The sequence below is a fragment of the Galleria mellonella genome, unplaced genomic scaffold, assembly GCF_026898425.1.
Source record: "Galleria mellonella isolate WM207_F2 unplaced genomic scaffold, CSIRO_AGI_GalMel_v1 utg33, whole genome shotgun sequence".
Lineage (NCBI taxonomy): Eukaryota > Metazoa > Arthropoda > Insecta > Lepidoptera > Pyralidae > Galleria > Galleria mellonella.
Window position 1 is genome coordinate 12867071 of NW_026442079.1, and position 15809 is coordinate 12882879.

Genomic DNA, 15809 nt, shown 5'->3' on the forward strand with positions numbered 1-15809 from the left:
GAATCGAAAACATTGCAAGTAGTTGAATTGTTTTTAAAAAATTTACACATAAATACGAAATTGCCACAATTGAGTAAGTTAAAACATGAAAGCTCCTGATACAGCCGTTCGGTATCAATAAATATAATAAATAGACTAGCCAACGGCAGTGGAGCTCTAATTTCCTTCTCTTTGTTCGTGTCTTTTAACCTGCAGGTTAATAGGATGTTATTTTAAAAGGATAATGAAGGCTAATGTCTTATTAGCTGTCTCTAGTGACATTGCATACATATTTATCTTTTAAGACGAGATATGACAAATCTTTTCTTTGCGATTGATTATTTATTTATTTATTTATTCATTAGTACTACTGAACTACTTATTATACTTAGTACTGTATCTAGTGTTATGATTATTGAGATCGCTGTTCTTAGGAAACAGTTGAAGATTGTTACGTATATACGAAATATTTACGTAAATGTATTGTAAAGCTATGGTGAGAATAAGTGCTTCTTTTAAATTTCTCTCTTAACGATTCACGTCTTCCCATAGAAGTTACTCGAATAGCACATTCTTGAAATATACAAATATACTGTGGATGTCGATGATATAAAGTGATAATAGTCATCTATAGACATAAACAGCACCATGGATATTACCATGAAACTCTTCGTACCCTTCTTGTGTTAAACTTTTGAAGACTGTGGTGTCATACCTTAGTACCTTGTAATTTAACTATTCATGTACCATAACAGTCATTAATTGGCCACTGCTAAAGATAGGGCTCCCCTCATTGGGGGATTTTTCCAGTAATTGCCACGCTTGGCAAGTGGGTTGGTAACCGCAATTAGACTTTGTTGATATTTTAAAAGGGCCGCTGCTGTCTACTTCTCCGCCATTAAGTTCCCTTAATCGCCTCTTAAGACACCATCAAAACATCAAAGGAAAATGTTTTACTGAATTAGGTGTTATTTTGCAGAAGTTATTTCTGCTACCATTTTTTTTATGGATGATAATGGAATGGTAACCCCGTCTGCGCTATTGGTACACACGGGGCACCAGTGAGGGATGATTGGTGAGGATGAAAAGGCAGGTCAGTTAGCCCATTGTGACGAATTCAACGATAAATTAGTCACGATGGTTTCCAGGTGAAATCGCGTGGAGGTAGACCTGTTAAGGTCGATGATAGCGATGGGGTCTAACCTCCCCATTACTAACAATCCTTACCCCCCTTTCTGCTACCATTAATATGCGTGCGACTGGCAACAATTAAAGATCGACTGCTATTATTATTATTTTAAAATTCTACGACCTTCTTTATTAGTCGTCAATAACCGACCGTTATTATGTCAACGCACTTATAGCGATACGTGTTTTACTCGTAAAGGGGACATCTTAAGGCAATTAAAAGAACACTTCTCGTTGCCTAGTGTTGACTGTCGGCGTACAGACTGTGAAACTTTTGTAATCAACTTTAATAATACTTTAAAAATATTTTTATTACCATTTAAAAAACGCAAACAAACTCCGTCCAGTCCGCAGATGTCAGAGTTAGCAGAAGTTTGTTATCTTTGAGTTACGTGAATGAAAACTTATAAACTTATTAACATTATAATCTGACTATTCTATTATTAAATGTGAAAATTTGTAAAGATGTGTTTGGATGTTTGTTATTCACTAATGCTCAAACGACTTCATAGGTTTACTAGTATATATTGTGTACAGGTAGGTGTTTTTTTTTTTGTTGAATGAAAATGGATTGGTTAACCCCGCCTGCGCCAACGGGATACACTGGCGGTGCACCAGTGAAGGGTGATAGATGAGAATGAAAACAGGCCAGTTAGCCCATCATGATGAATTCATCAGGAATTAACCATGATAGTTTCCAGGGGGAACCGCGAGGAGGTGGACCTGGTTGGGTATATTGCTAGCAATGGGATTCTCAGTCTCGATTACTAATAATCCCTTTCCCCCCACAGGTAGGTGTTATCCTAACTTAATATATATAAAATTTAACGCGGGAAACTAGTAAGGTAATTGATATAAGAATCCATAAGGCCGTGTGGTCAAGGCATAGTCACCCCATTTCCGTGGGTGTCGTAAGAGGCGACTAAGGGAGGGAGAGGGATGGACAGCAGCGTCCCTCTTAAAACATGTCTAAAGTCTCACTGCGGTTGCCAATCCGCTTGCTAAGCGTGGCAACTAATGGTAAAGCTCCCAAGGGGAGGCTTATGTTCAGCAGTAGACAGTTAAAGGCTGATTTTTTATACATCTTAGAATGGCAAACAAGCTGACGGCCCACCTGATGGAAAGTGGTAACCGTCTCCTATAGACATGAGCAGTACTATGGACATAACAGAGTATACTGTTTCGCCCATGATACCTTCCCCCCCCCCATGTGTTGCCATTCCTGAAGACTCGGGTGTTATACCTCTGTACCCTGTAAATTCACTGCCATATCCCACCCTTCAAACCGAAACACAGCTATGCAAACACAACTGCTTAACATTTGAAACACGAATAGGACAGAGGTGCCCAAGTAAACGCCTCTTGTACAAAATCTCCCTGTGATATGATGATGATGAAGGGAAGAACCTTATTCTATAATTCTACGTACAGGTGCCTATTTTACCCTTCAGATTTCATTAAAGTAACAATGTATCTATTCAAATGATATGTTCCGTTTCAGTGAAACGCCCTTGGTCTATTCACAAAACGGTTTTAAACAATATACGAAAATTTAATATTTTTCATAATGGCAATATCGTATTTATTTTAATTTAAAGCTCTTATGAAAACAAACAGGTCTTACCTATTTGTAGAAATAACAAATATAAATACACATATTTGTTAATGTTTCGTAAACAACCATTGAGGTTTATTGTCCCATGCGGTAATCCTATAAATTTAATATAGTTATATGTTATAAGTACTCCTATGTAAGTATTGTATTATTTTTAAATCATCAAATATTGTGAAAACATAATAAAGCCTCGCTAAGATTAGTGATGTGCCATGTCGGCTCTTTCTCGTATTCGACTATTTTAATAGTCGTTAAAAAAAGTTGAATCCTACAAATCCGAATACTCGGACATGTCTTCGAGTATTCTTTTTTTTTATACAACTTAGAATGGCAAACAAGCTGACGGTGCACCTGATGGAAAGTGGTAACCGCCGCCTATAGACGTGGAGGTCGACCTGATAGGGCATATTGCTAGCAATAGGGCTGTCAAACTCCATTGCTAACAACCCCTTTCCCGCCCTAATTGTATATTAGCTTATTTGCTAAAAAAAACGAGTATTTCCTATATTTCTAAAAATTAAATATAATTTAACTTCTGTAACATGGAATAAAACTATAAGGCATAATTATAAATTATATAGACAATTATTTTATTATTTCGATAAAAAATTTATATGACCCAATAAAAAAAATACAATTGTATGAAATCTGTAAATTTTAAAATAATTTTTATTTCCGCTTTTATTTTTTCAAACCGAAACACAGCCATGCAAACACAACTGCTTTACGGTTAAAACACGAATAGAATACGGATTTTTTTTTTATGAATGAAAACGGAATTGTAACTCGATTGCGCGTTGGCGAAGCACCAGTGGATGAATATGAATTAGTGACCCCGCCTGCGCTATCGACATTATCCTCGATGGTTTCCAGGAAAGAACACTAGTCATCATTATTAACATTTCTTTCACCCTCGGCGAGGCACCAGTGAGATGATAAGCTAGGATGAAAGCAGGTCAGTTGGCCCATTATGACGAATTTAACAAGAAATAATCACGATGTTTTCCAGGCTGAACTACGTAGTAACTTGATAGGGATATATTGCTAGCAATGGGGCTTTTAGATTCCATTAGAACCACCCTCTTCCTTGATATTCGAGTACTTGTACAGGTCTTCGAATACTTCATCAGACTCGATAATTTTTTCAATAAATTTCTGAGTTTACTTTTATGAAAATAACAAATGTCCAATAATATCGTCATATTGTTATTTTAGATCGTTATTATCAGATTATTAATTTTACTTTAATAAAAAAGCTTATGATAAACACATTAGTATTATTCGATTACCTATTCGATATCTGTACTCAAATACCGTATATTCGAGTTCTGAATACTGTGTACTCAAGTACTGTGCCTAATTCGGCCCCTCTCTAGCTAGGATAGGACAGATTGTAATTCTATCTCATTTCAACATTAGTGTTTTTAATATGTAAAATAGGACGTAAATACCTTTTCATTCCGACATGGTACCGAATAAAACAATTGAGGTACTACAATAGATTTTCCTACGAATTGTTCGAGCTATGTATTATGTATTTTAATAATGATTTTTTTTACAAATAGCCTATTGTTTTTTAAATGGGAAGATTTTATAACTGTATTTCCAACCTACAATAATATAAACAAGAGAGATAAAGTTTTTTTTTTTTTATAGTAATAGATATAATAAAAAAAAATTATCCCTTTTACATACCTATTGGAACCTATATTTTTTAATGGGTGATAATGGAATAGTAACCCCGCTTATGCTATCGGTATACGCTGACGGGGCATCGATAAGGTATGACAGGTGATGATGAAAGCAGGTCAGTTAGCCCATCGTGACGAATTCCACTAGAATTAACCATAACGGTTTTCAATGGAAACTGCGTGGAGGTTAACCTGGTAGGGTGTATTGTTGTTAACAATCTCTTTTCCCCCTCTACCCTCTCCCAGGAATCTATATTATCAGTAATAACATGGGCAGTATTTTATTTAAACAAATAATGTTATATCTTCTATCTATTTAACCGTGCGAATATGAGGGGAAGGGATTGTTAGTAATGGGGTCTCAGTAACTCCATTGCTAGCAATATAATAATATACATTTTAACGAGTTTTGCTTTATATATATAACAGATATATATACATAGAGAATCCAGGAAATTATAGGTTGCGTCATTTGGATATAAACGATTATGATAGCACAATAAATTAAAATTTTTAATTATTTACAAATTTGGAAATTGAGTACAAAATATAACGGTGCGAGAATTTTTTATCAACGCATTCATATCAAGCCATGGCCGTAATAAACATTTTTAAATTTAGAATGCATAATTACGCTCATGTCGTGCATATTTTTCAAAATGGCGGACACCTGATAAAATTTAATGAAGAGCATTAGGTATTTCAACTTGTAATTTTTACTTGGATTATATCAACATCTTTGTTTTTACCAAAATTAAAAGATTGAAGTCTATTTTCTTACTTCTAATTGATTGTATATTTCTTTTTTATGGGTGATAATGGAATGATAACCCTACCCGCGCTATCGGTATACACCGGCGGGGCACCAGTGAAAGATGATAGATGAGGATGAAGTAGATCAGTTAGCCCGTCGTGACGAATTTAACAAGAATTGTTCACGATGGTTTCCAGGGGAAACCACGTGGAGGTCGACTTGATATTGCTAGCAATAGGGCTGTCAAACTCCATTGCTAACAATCCCTTTCTCCCCAATATGCTCTATTAGGTCGGCCTCCACGTGGTTCTTGTTGAATTCGTCACGATGGGCTAACTGATCTGCTTCATCCTCACCTATCATCCTTCACTGGTGCCCCGCCGGTGTATACCGATAGCACGGGGTTACCATTCCATTATCATCCATTAAAATTTATTTACTTTGAACACTTTATATACATATATATATATATAATTTTAAATGAAAAATGTTATTTGTTTAAACGCATACAAATATTTAATTATTTGAATATTTGTCTATTATTATTTATTAATGTATTTACATATATTCAATCTAATTTATATATATAAAAATATATGTAAAATAGATTGTATTTATTTACATAGTTTAATGCTAATAATTAATAGTATATATATATATATATATATATATATATATATATATATATATATATATATATATATATATATATATATATATATATATATATATATAAAAGTACAATTGAAGAAGATGCAAAGATTGCAAAATCTTTATAAAACGTGCGTTTAGTACTCCTTAATATTACATTTAATAATATGAAATGCTGCAACTTACGAGAACTTTATATATAAGTTCAATTTTCGTGTAACTTTACAAGTGAGTGGATCTTTTGTGAAGGTTACAATACCACGTCTTGCTTCCTGTTTCTTTAAACATATTGCATATCTGAATTGGAGTCTAGATGCTGGATTTTAATTAAAACGAGTAGTGTTTGTGATTAATAATCGAAATAAATTAATTTGTAAGCAAATAAAATATTTGTTTTTAAATAAATAAAATAAATGAATATAGTATTAATGTGAAATGTATTGTAATTATAATTATTGTAATTTATTTTTAAATTAATATTATTTTATACAGTAATTATTATAATTAAATATAAAATGACGTATCATAAGAGTCTGTAACAGATGTATATGAATAAAGATGTTTTGATTGATTGGTTGATTGATTGAACAGTGTCTACTTAATAAGTAATTATTCTTATATTTCTGTTTAAATATTTACACTAACATTTGATTTTCTGTTTGTAATAGATAAAGTAAAAAAAAAATAAACACTTAACTGATTTTAAAAATAATTTCATTTATATTTGGAAAGATATTAGAAAGTGAAATAGGCTATACTGAAATAGGATATATTTAAAAAAAAACTGTCCGAAGCTGTGATGGGATATTAATCTTCTATAATAAAAGTCTTAACAAGGTAAGAGTATATCATAGACGAATAAATAACTGTTTAATGACAGTTGTTTTAAGTTACTTTTTTTATGCAACTTAGAATGGCAAACAAGCTGACGGCCCTTCTGATGGGAACTGGTAACCGTCGCCTATAGACATGAGCAGTACCATGGACATAACAGAGTATACTGTTACGCCCATGATACCCTCCCGTGCGTTATCATTCCTGAGGACTAAGGAATAATAATAATGTTTATTCTTATCATTACTTCCGAAACGATTAGAATCTCGATTCGACTGCATTTTCTCAAACCATATTCTTCTATTATTAATTATAATATAACACTGTACAAATTCGATAACTTTTGAAACCTTTCACTCTAACAATAGTTCCTTATTAATGTAATAACAACTGAAAACACCATATTTACTTTACAAAGCATTAAACATTTATATTCAATGCAGCAAAAATGTATTATATCCGCATTGTTCTGCTAGTAAAATAGAACTAGATATTGAAAATTGAACTTTTTTGTTCACTTAGTTCTGTTCAAAATCGTACTGCAAATAGTAGGGCTAAACGGAGGATAAAAAAATGCATTTTGCACTGCTATCTACTGTGTGATAGAGCTGAACGCTTGAACTATACGGATAGAAATGAAAAATGAACAGAAAAAATAAACCGAAAAGGTTATTTAGTAACAAAGAACGACCTTTCACTTGTCATTAATCAATTTTGCGTTCTAATTGTAAATTAACAATCTATATATATATATATATATATATATATATATATATATATATATATATATATATATATATATATATAATAGATGATAACGGAATGGTAACCCCGCCTGCGTTAACGGTATACGCTGGCGGGACACCAGTGAAGTATGATAGGCGATGATGAAAAGGCAAGTCAATTAGTCCACCGTGATGAATAGAGCTGGAATTCAGCATGATGGTTTCCAGAGGGGTGGGGGCACGTGGAGGTCAACTTGTCAGGGTATATTGTTAGTAATGGGACTAGTTGTCCTGATTACTAACAACCCCTTTCTCCCCCATCAATTCTCTCCCCCAATAAAAATCAGTTTGCAAATGTATGTAAGCAAACATATCACATCAGAACGACTGCAACTGTTTAACTGATTCGTTTCAATTTTATTGTAATTATGAAGACAAGGTTTGTGTGAAAGAAAACGTAAGGAAATTTTTTTTCGGAAAAGTGAAAAAAGTAACTTAAAAAAGAAAAACTTGTTTCATTTTCTTCATTAGTTATTATATCTTTATTAGTTATTGAATAAAAAAAATATATTGAATTGACAGACTGTAAGCATGATCGTACCGTAAAGGAGAGATTTGTTCCCCCGCGTTTAGCGCTCCCGTGCAAAGCTTGGGCAGGTACTTTTTGATATAATGCATCTAAGACAGCTCGCCGTTCACAGGTATATTTTAGCACGATTGAACAGCTATTACAAGTTTTTGCCGAGTAAAATGTACTTATTAATGAAAAATGTTCTCACAGTATCATTCCCTTTCACCACGGAGACGCTGCGATATCTTATTTTATAAAACGAGTGGTTATTCGATTCATAAGCCCAAAATCAGCCGTGACTGCATTTCGTGAGCCCAATTAAGGACGAGTCCGGAAATCAACTTGGCAACTATTTATTATTAAATTTAATGCAATTCGATTTATTTATTATGGATACATACATTTTTATTCCAATCAAATGTCCACTGCTGATCTTAAATCTTCCCCATAAGGAGAGTTTTGTCAGTAGTTACCACGTTTGCCAAACGGGTCGGCAAACGTTGTTGCCCATCTCTCGCCCTCCCTTAGTCGTTGTTTACGAAATTCACGGAAAAGGAAGGGGTGGCCCCATTCTATGCCGGGACCACACGGCGATTACAAGGAGATATTTAAGAACTACTACAAGGGAGATATATACGAAAAAATAATATGAAGGGTCCTAATAAGATCAGTAGACGTCAAAACAATATATTATAGAAGTTTTGTTTGTCTGTCTGTGTGTATGTTTGATTCGGCATCACGCAAAAACTAAACATCCATTTACCAGAGGGAGACTTTGTACAAAAGTCGATTGCTTGTGTACCTCTGTCCCATTCGTGTTTCTACCGTGAAGCAGTTGTGTTTGCATGGCTGTGTTTCGGTATAAAGGGTGAGATATGGCGTGAATTTACAGGGTACAGAGGAATAACATCTGAGTCATCAGGAATGGCAACGAATAGGGGATATCATGGGCGAAACACTCTGTTATGTCCATGGCACCGCTCATGTCTATAGGCGACGGTTACCACTATCCATCAGGTGAGCCGTCAGCTTGTTTGCCATTTTAAGTTATATAAAAAAAAAATCGCCTTTCTGAGAATCTCATACTGTAATCTCCAAAGAAATCCGCGTCAGGGAGCTCATACCACAGCCTGAGCTTTTACGGGGGAAAACTTCTTTGAAAACGCACTGTACGCAACCATTTTAGTTCTAGCGTGCTGTGAAAGGATTTCTTGTTGTTGGCCATTGGTGTAATGACAAAAGGTAGCTGTGGGCATTATTTTAAATAATGCCTCAGAACACAAACTGTTATACAAGCGGTAGAACACACAAAGGGAGGCAAAATCTCGTCTTAGAATTAAAGGTTCAATACCGCCTGTGAGCTTGGAAGCTGTAACGTGCTAAGTTTGTTCCTAGTATTTACTAAAACATTGCAACTTAATATATAGCGTATAAACATAGTAAACGAAAACATGAAAATTCATAACAAAAATTACATAAAGATGGAGGTGTTATTTTTGTGTAGCTTATTCTTTGATTAACATTTAAGTTTGCTTTTACAGCACTTTTGTATATAACCGTCAATGCTCATGGATGTACCCAGGAGGAGAAAGGTAAAGCAGCTGCTTAAAAAATTCTGTGCCTTACTATTATGCGTTAACTTTAAAAAAAAAAAGCGCAGTAAGCAAGCGCTTTAATTGCCATAAATCTGACTTGCCCCTCATGAGTCAGAAGCTGAGTACGCCCATGGAGATGTAGAAAATTATTGTCTCTTGAAAACTGACAGATAATTGTGATGTGTGTGTGTACCACACTTCGGTAAGCTTCGGTATGAGCACTAAGAATTGACGCATCTTAAGACAGTCTGTTAAACAAACAAACTTTCGTGGAAGTTTTGTTAACTCCATATCATATAGTCGATACAGTGAGCTAAAGTTACAAATTTCTCATGAGTGTTCGGATTCTTGTATTACTATTATATTGTATTTATATTTTCCTTAACACGACACGAGATTGTACGATTTTATCGTAACGAATAATCGTAAGAGAGCTATCATCATCATTCAGCATTTAACTGTCCACTGCTAAATATAAGCCTCTCTCTTGGGGGTTTTGCCAGTAGTTGCCACGCTTGGCTAGTGAATTGGCAACCGCAGTTAGACTTTGGAGATGTTTTAAGAGGGACGCGGTTGCCCATCCCTCGCCCTCCCTTAATTGCCTCAAGGGGTGGCCTAGCCATCTGCCTCGGCTTCGCACGAGTAAGCTAACAGAAGTTCTCTGATTTTTTACATCATATATATATATATATATATATATATATATATATATATATAATTTTTAATCTTTATAATATTAAATTACACATTTAAATTTAAATAAAAACATCCGACCCAATTCTGCAAAATATGTTTACAAAATTATTACAACCGGGATTTGAACCTGGAACCTTATTTACGTAAAGCAACGTGCCCACCACTGCACCACGAGAGTCGTCAACACTCATAGTATTTCGTGCCATGCGTTCGTGTCACCGCGGCGTCATTGGCTTATTAATTATTAATTTTCAAGGGATCGTTTGACTTCTTAATGAAAGTACATTGCATATATAGGCGTATGCCTAAATACCTCATACATATTGACGATATCGTTCCTATAAATAAACTCTGGATGTCTTCATGAAACAAACAGAACTTTTTTATTTAATATAAATAACTCTTATACTTAGATTATATAGATAGAGCATCGAACTTTAAAAACGGGTCAACTTTTTATCAGCTAATTGTCAAATTAGCTGACTCGTTTTTTTTATTACTTTTTTATATACTTACTACACACGTAGTTCATTTTAACGTATTTATATTTTATTATTTAATAAATAAAATAAGATTATTGTGCATTAAAAAAGGTGCTGAATTTATAAGACAAAACAAATATAGACGTTATAAAGGAATCACTCATAACTATTTTTCAAATTTTATAAAATTTTATAAAAAAGTTGACCCCGTTTTTCTCGAAGCATTTGTATGGAGACACTCTATATGTATAATCTAAGCTTTGATATAATTTTAAATTTAGAATAATAATTAAATTGAGAAATTTAAACGAAAACTGTCAAATGGTATTTTAAATTATTAACAATAAAAATTGTAAGTGCATTTAATCTTTTAATAATAATTTAAATAAATAAATATCCCTGGGCATCTTAATATTTCCAAATTAAGTAGGATTATGTAGATAAGTAAAATACAACTAATACTTGTTTTTCGTAAATACATCTTTCTTTATCTCATATAAAGAAACCGCCTAAACCAATAACAAACACAACTATGAATGAAAACGTATGTATTGTACAAAAATTGATACTCCTTACCATTGGAAGATAAGACGGCGTGTAACCGCTGTACTAGTACGTCGTGTAATTTGCGAGTTCAGTGTCGTCACGTAAAAATATACTATACTTCGGCGTGATAAGGTATATAATATATTCGTATACAGTGTATACGCGAAGCGGCCGAGTAGGCACTATGGGGAGGAGTGGGTGCAACAGTTTGTTGGATGCGCACCGTTCAAGGTCTCATTTGCCTGCTGCGCATCCCTATGAGTGGTCGACACCTCCGAGTCCTGATAACGTTCGCCACGGCTACCTGTCGCCAACTTGCGAAACAGTCGAGCACGCGGCACAGATCGAGGCACCCACTTACAGTGAGAAGTGCCCGTCTCAAAGGAGACACTGTGGCCAGCGTCAATTGCGAACCCGAAGTTCGCAATGAAGCCTAAATCCAGAAAGAACGACCCCCCCTGTCCTAATTGTATCAAATGCCTGTAAATATTGTTTCAATTATTTATTCGGTGTCATATATAATCGTTTGTTTTCAGTTTTCACATCACACATTGTAGTTTAAATTTTATTGTTATTTAATTGAAAAGTTTATCAACTGACATTACTTCTATACCTATTACAATATTGTGAATATAAAGTTTAGTTCACTTTGTGCGATCAAGTTTTTTCGGTTGCTGAAAGTTTTCAATTATAATTGCTTATTAAAAATTATTATTAGTTTATAATAATTGTTAATTTACAGAATGAAGTTAAAATTGAGACCAAGTTTTGCGTAAACAGTGGAAGTATGTATTTTTCCATGAGTCACTAGTGTTTCTAAACAAAACTCTAAAAAAAAATCTCACGCCGTTTAAGTGCCGATAGAAAAGTTGCGCGGAGCTACGCGTGTTGCGTTCACGCTAAACGGATTTCCGAGAAAATTACTTGATTTTCCGGAAAATCCGTTCACCTTGTTTATAGACTTTGTTAAAAAATAAAAAGAAATCGATGCAGTTAAAAAACTAGTAAGTATACGTGTCTTTTAAAAATGTAGTGTTACTTTTTATTAGAGATTTTTACGGTCCCTAGGAAAATTTGTTTCAAAACTCTCTTTTTCGCTTTGTTAGCCATAAAAACTTTCAAGTTTTGTGTAAAGTATTTTAATTTCTGTTATGTATTTTAATTTCTGTTATGTATTTTAATTTCTGTTATGTATTTTAATTTCTGTTATGTATTTTAATTTCTGTTATGTATTTTAAATTAAAAGTTAAATGCATTATAAATAAATAATATTGATTTTTATTATTACTAAAATTGTGTATTATTATTTAAAAGTTTTCGAGTTACAAGTTCTCCGAAAACACAACGCTTTTAGTTTATTAAGTAAACTTTATACTGTATAAATTTGATAGTTTTTATTACATTATACAACATTGTATTTAATAAATAAGTTACTTATACTTATTTAACATTTTAACAGCAGTAATTAAATATATGCATATATATTTACATTTATAAAAATATCTAATTTAATTAACCTAAATTATAAACTGACTTTATTGTTCATATATATTATTGCTTTTAATTAAATAAATTATTTTTTAATTATAAAAAAAAAACAGATAAATTTTATTCAAACGTAATAATTATATTAATAATGAAGTAACAATAATTGTATTTAACTAATATTAAAAATGTAAGATTATTAAAAACTTTTGAATGTGTGTTACGAGTGTAATTGAGTGAAATTTATCTGAAAAAAAAAATTATACAAAGATGAATGTATTTTTTTTAATTTATATATATAAATATAAATTTATTGAAAATTAATTGCCACGACATTTGAGTTAAATTTTTAATAGCGCGCGTATCAATAGAGAATTTTAGTGCTTTGTTTAGAAAAACAAAATGGAAGTGTCTCGGAAAAATCCAGCTTCCTTATATTTTCACAAAGTCCTGTTAATATTATAAATATAAACTAATAAATATGTTTGTATACGTAATGCCAACCTTATAGCGCTTAAACTGCCTGCCTGCTGCTTATTTTATTTTTCATTATTCAATCATGCTTAAATGGTTGGTCATATCTTCAAGTTAACCCATTCAAAGCATTGCATGTAATCCGAGCGGCAAAAGTAAGCAATCTTCGATGCTCGTAAAACTTTTTCTGCTCGGATTTATATACATAGTTAGATGGAATGCGCGTCAATCAATTAATTCAATCAAAAAGATATTAAAAAAAAAGATAACTAAAATATATAGGTATTTTTAAATATTTTTCTATTTTAATTCATATGTCATCTTTATTTAACGCTAGGTATTGTTATATTCTTTCCATCTAATCGAGCAACTTTATAATATTAACAAATTTTGATTAACGTTATCAGAGTTTGTATAACATTAATAATATATTCATACCATTATTTAATAGCAGACAAACAGTTAAAGTTAGATGGAATGCGTGTCAATCAATTAATTCAATCAGAATTTTTTAAAAAAATAAAACAAAATTATATATATAAATTATTTATATTAATTTTCCTTATCTATTACTTATTATTACTATGTAAATTTTATGTAACTCTGTTGTTATATTCTATCCATCTAATTAAGCAATTTCATAATATTTACAAATTGTGATGAACGTTACCTGAATTTGTTAGTATTATGAATTTAATCATACTATTAATTAATAGCAGACAAACAGTTAAAGTTAGATGGAATGCGTGTCAATCAATTAATTCAATCAGAAAGATGGTTAAACAAAAATATAACAAAATTATATATTTTTATATTAATACGATACAAAATTATATTAATACGAGTATGTCAGTTTTATATAAATTTATTGTTATATTCTTTCCATCTAATTCAGCAAATTCATAATATTTACAAATTGTGATGAATGTTACCATAATTTGTTAGTATTATGAATTCTATCATACCATTAATTAATAAGCATATAAACAAAGTTAGACAGAATGCGTGTCAATCAATTAATCAAAAATGTATTAAAAAAAATAACAAAATTATATATTTTTTAATAATTTTCACACTCTATATTATTGTCAGTTTTATGTAATTCTATTGTTATATTATTTCCATCTAATTGTGAAAATTCATAGTATTAACAAATTCTGATTAATGTTACCATAATTTGTTTGAATTATGAATTTAATCATACCATTATTTAATAGCAGACAGTTTTTTGGAAAAAAAAAATTGTCATCTTCTGCATCTGTCTAGTGTCCGCTTTTATTGCATCGAATATGCTTGTGCTTTTTCTTTTTTTTATTGCCCCCTTTTCTCTTTTTTTTTATCATCTCATTTTCATTTAAACAAATACGTTTCCCGCCATTTTGACACTGTTTTTTTTTTGATCTAGTGTTGAGAAAATATTGAAGAAAAGAGAAGAGCGTAGAAAAAGAAGTGAGTACAATTAATATTACTTTGTGTATTGTAATGTGATTGTATTTACAAGTATGTTACATTGATATTTAGGTATACCTATATATTACATATAGGTGTACAGTTGTTCGATTAAAAAATAAATAAATAAAATAAAACACACATTGCATTAGATATTAATTAAACTGACACAAAAATAATAAAACAAAACGTTATTTTATGACATTTGAAACCAATGAATACGCCAAGAGCGGCTATTTCCAATATACTAATATTGGAAATCACTCACATATATATATATATATATATATATATATATATATATATATATATATATATATATATATATATATTTCTCTACGAAAATTGTTTTACAAATATTAAAAATGTGCATATGTGCATACGTAAAAAGAGATTACATGAATGCGTCAACAATTGTTATGACATTCAGCATCGATGTCCAGGTCGTAATAGTATAAAGCCGTTATATAATAAATTCCACTTGAATTCATCATCATAGGTGATGGAAACTCGAGTCCGATAATTAAGTTCATCATCGCCTATCGTTCTTTACTGGTGTACCGTTAGTGAAAACCGGCAGTGTAGCCGGAGCTGACGTCGTTCTATTTTCAACCGACTTAAAAAAATTCGGTCAGGTGCCAGCTGAACTCTCACGCTGGCGGTTCCGTACATAGAAAATAAATTAACTTTACTACTTCTATATATAATATTCCAATTGTACTATTACCTCCATTTTAAAATCTTGACTATCCCTTTTGAACCACTAAAAAAGATATTTTCTTTGTTTCCATTGCAATATGTGCAAGTTTACTATTATATAAATATATGTATATATATATAACTACTCCAAATTTCAAATTGATACCGTTAGTACTTGCTAAGATATAACGCTGTGACAGACGGTCGAACGAACAAACAAAGTCGCAGCATACTATAGACATATAGAGGAATACATATAGAAGGAACCCTTCCTTTGTACCTTTTTGGTACGGAACCCTAAAAATAATTGTATTTTTTATGTATGGTTACCTCATAACTCCGTTAGTTGTAAACCGCTTTGGATTTTTTATATAC

The 15809-nt window shown here is 31.9% G+C and overlaps 1 protein-coding gene across 1 annotated transcript in view; it reads left to right on the forward strand.

Moving 5' to 3' along the window:
* LOC113520482 (protein SCAI) overlaps positions 1-15809 on the forward strand; it is a 76841-nt gene that overhangs the window by 17434 nt on the left and 43598 nt on the right. The gene's annotated exons all lie outside the window — the stretch shown is intronic.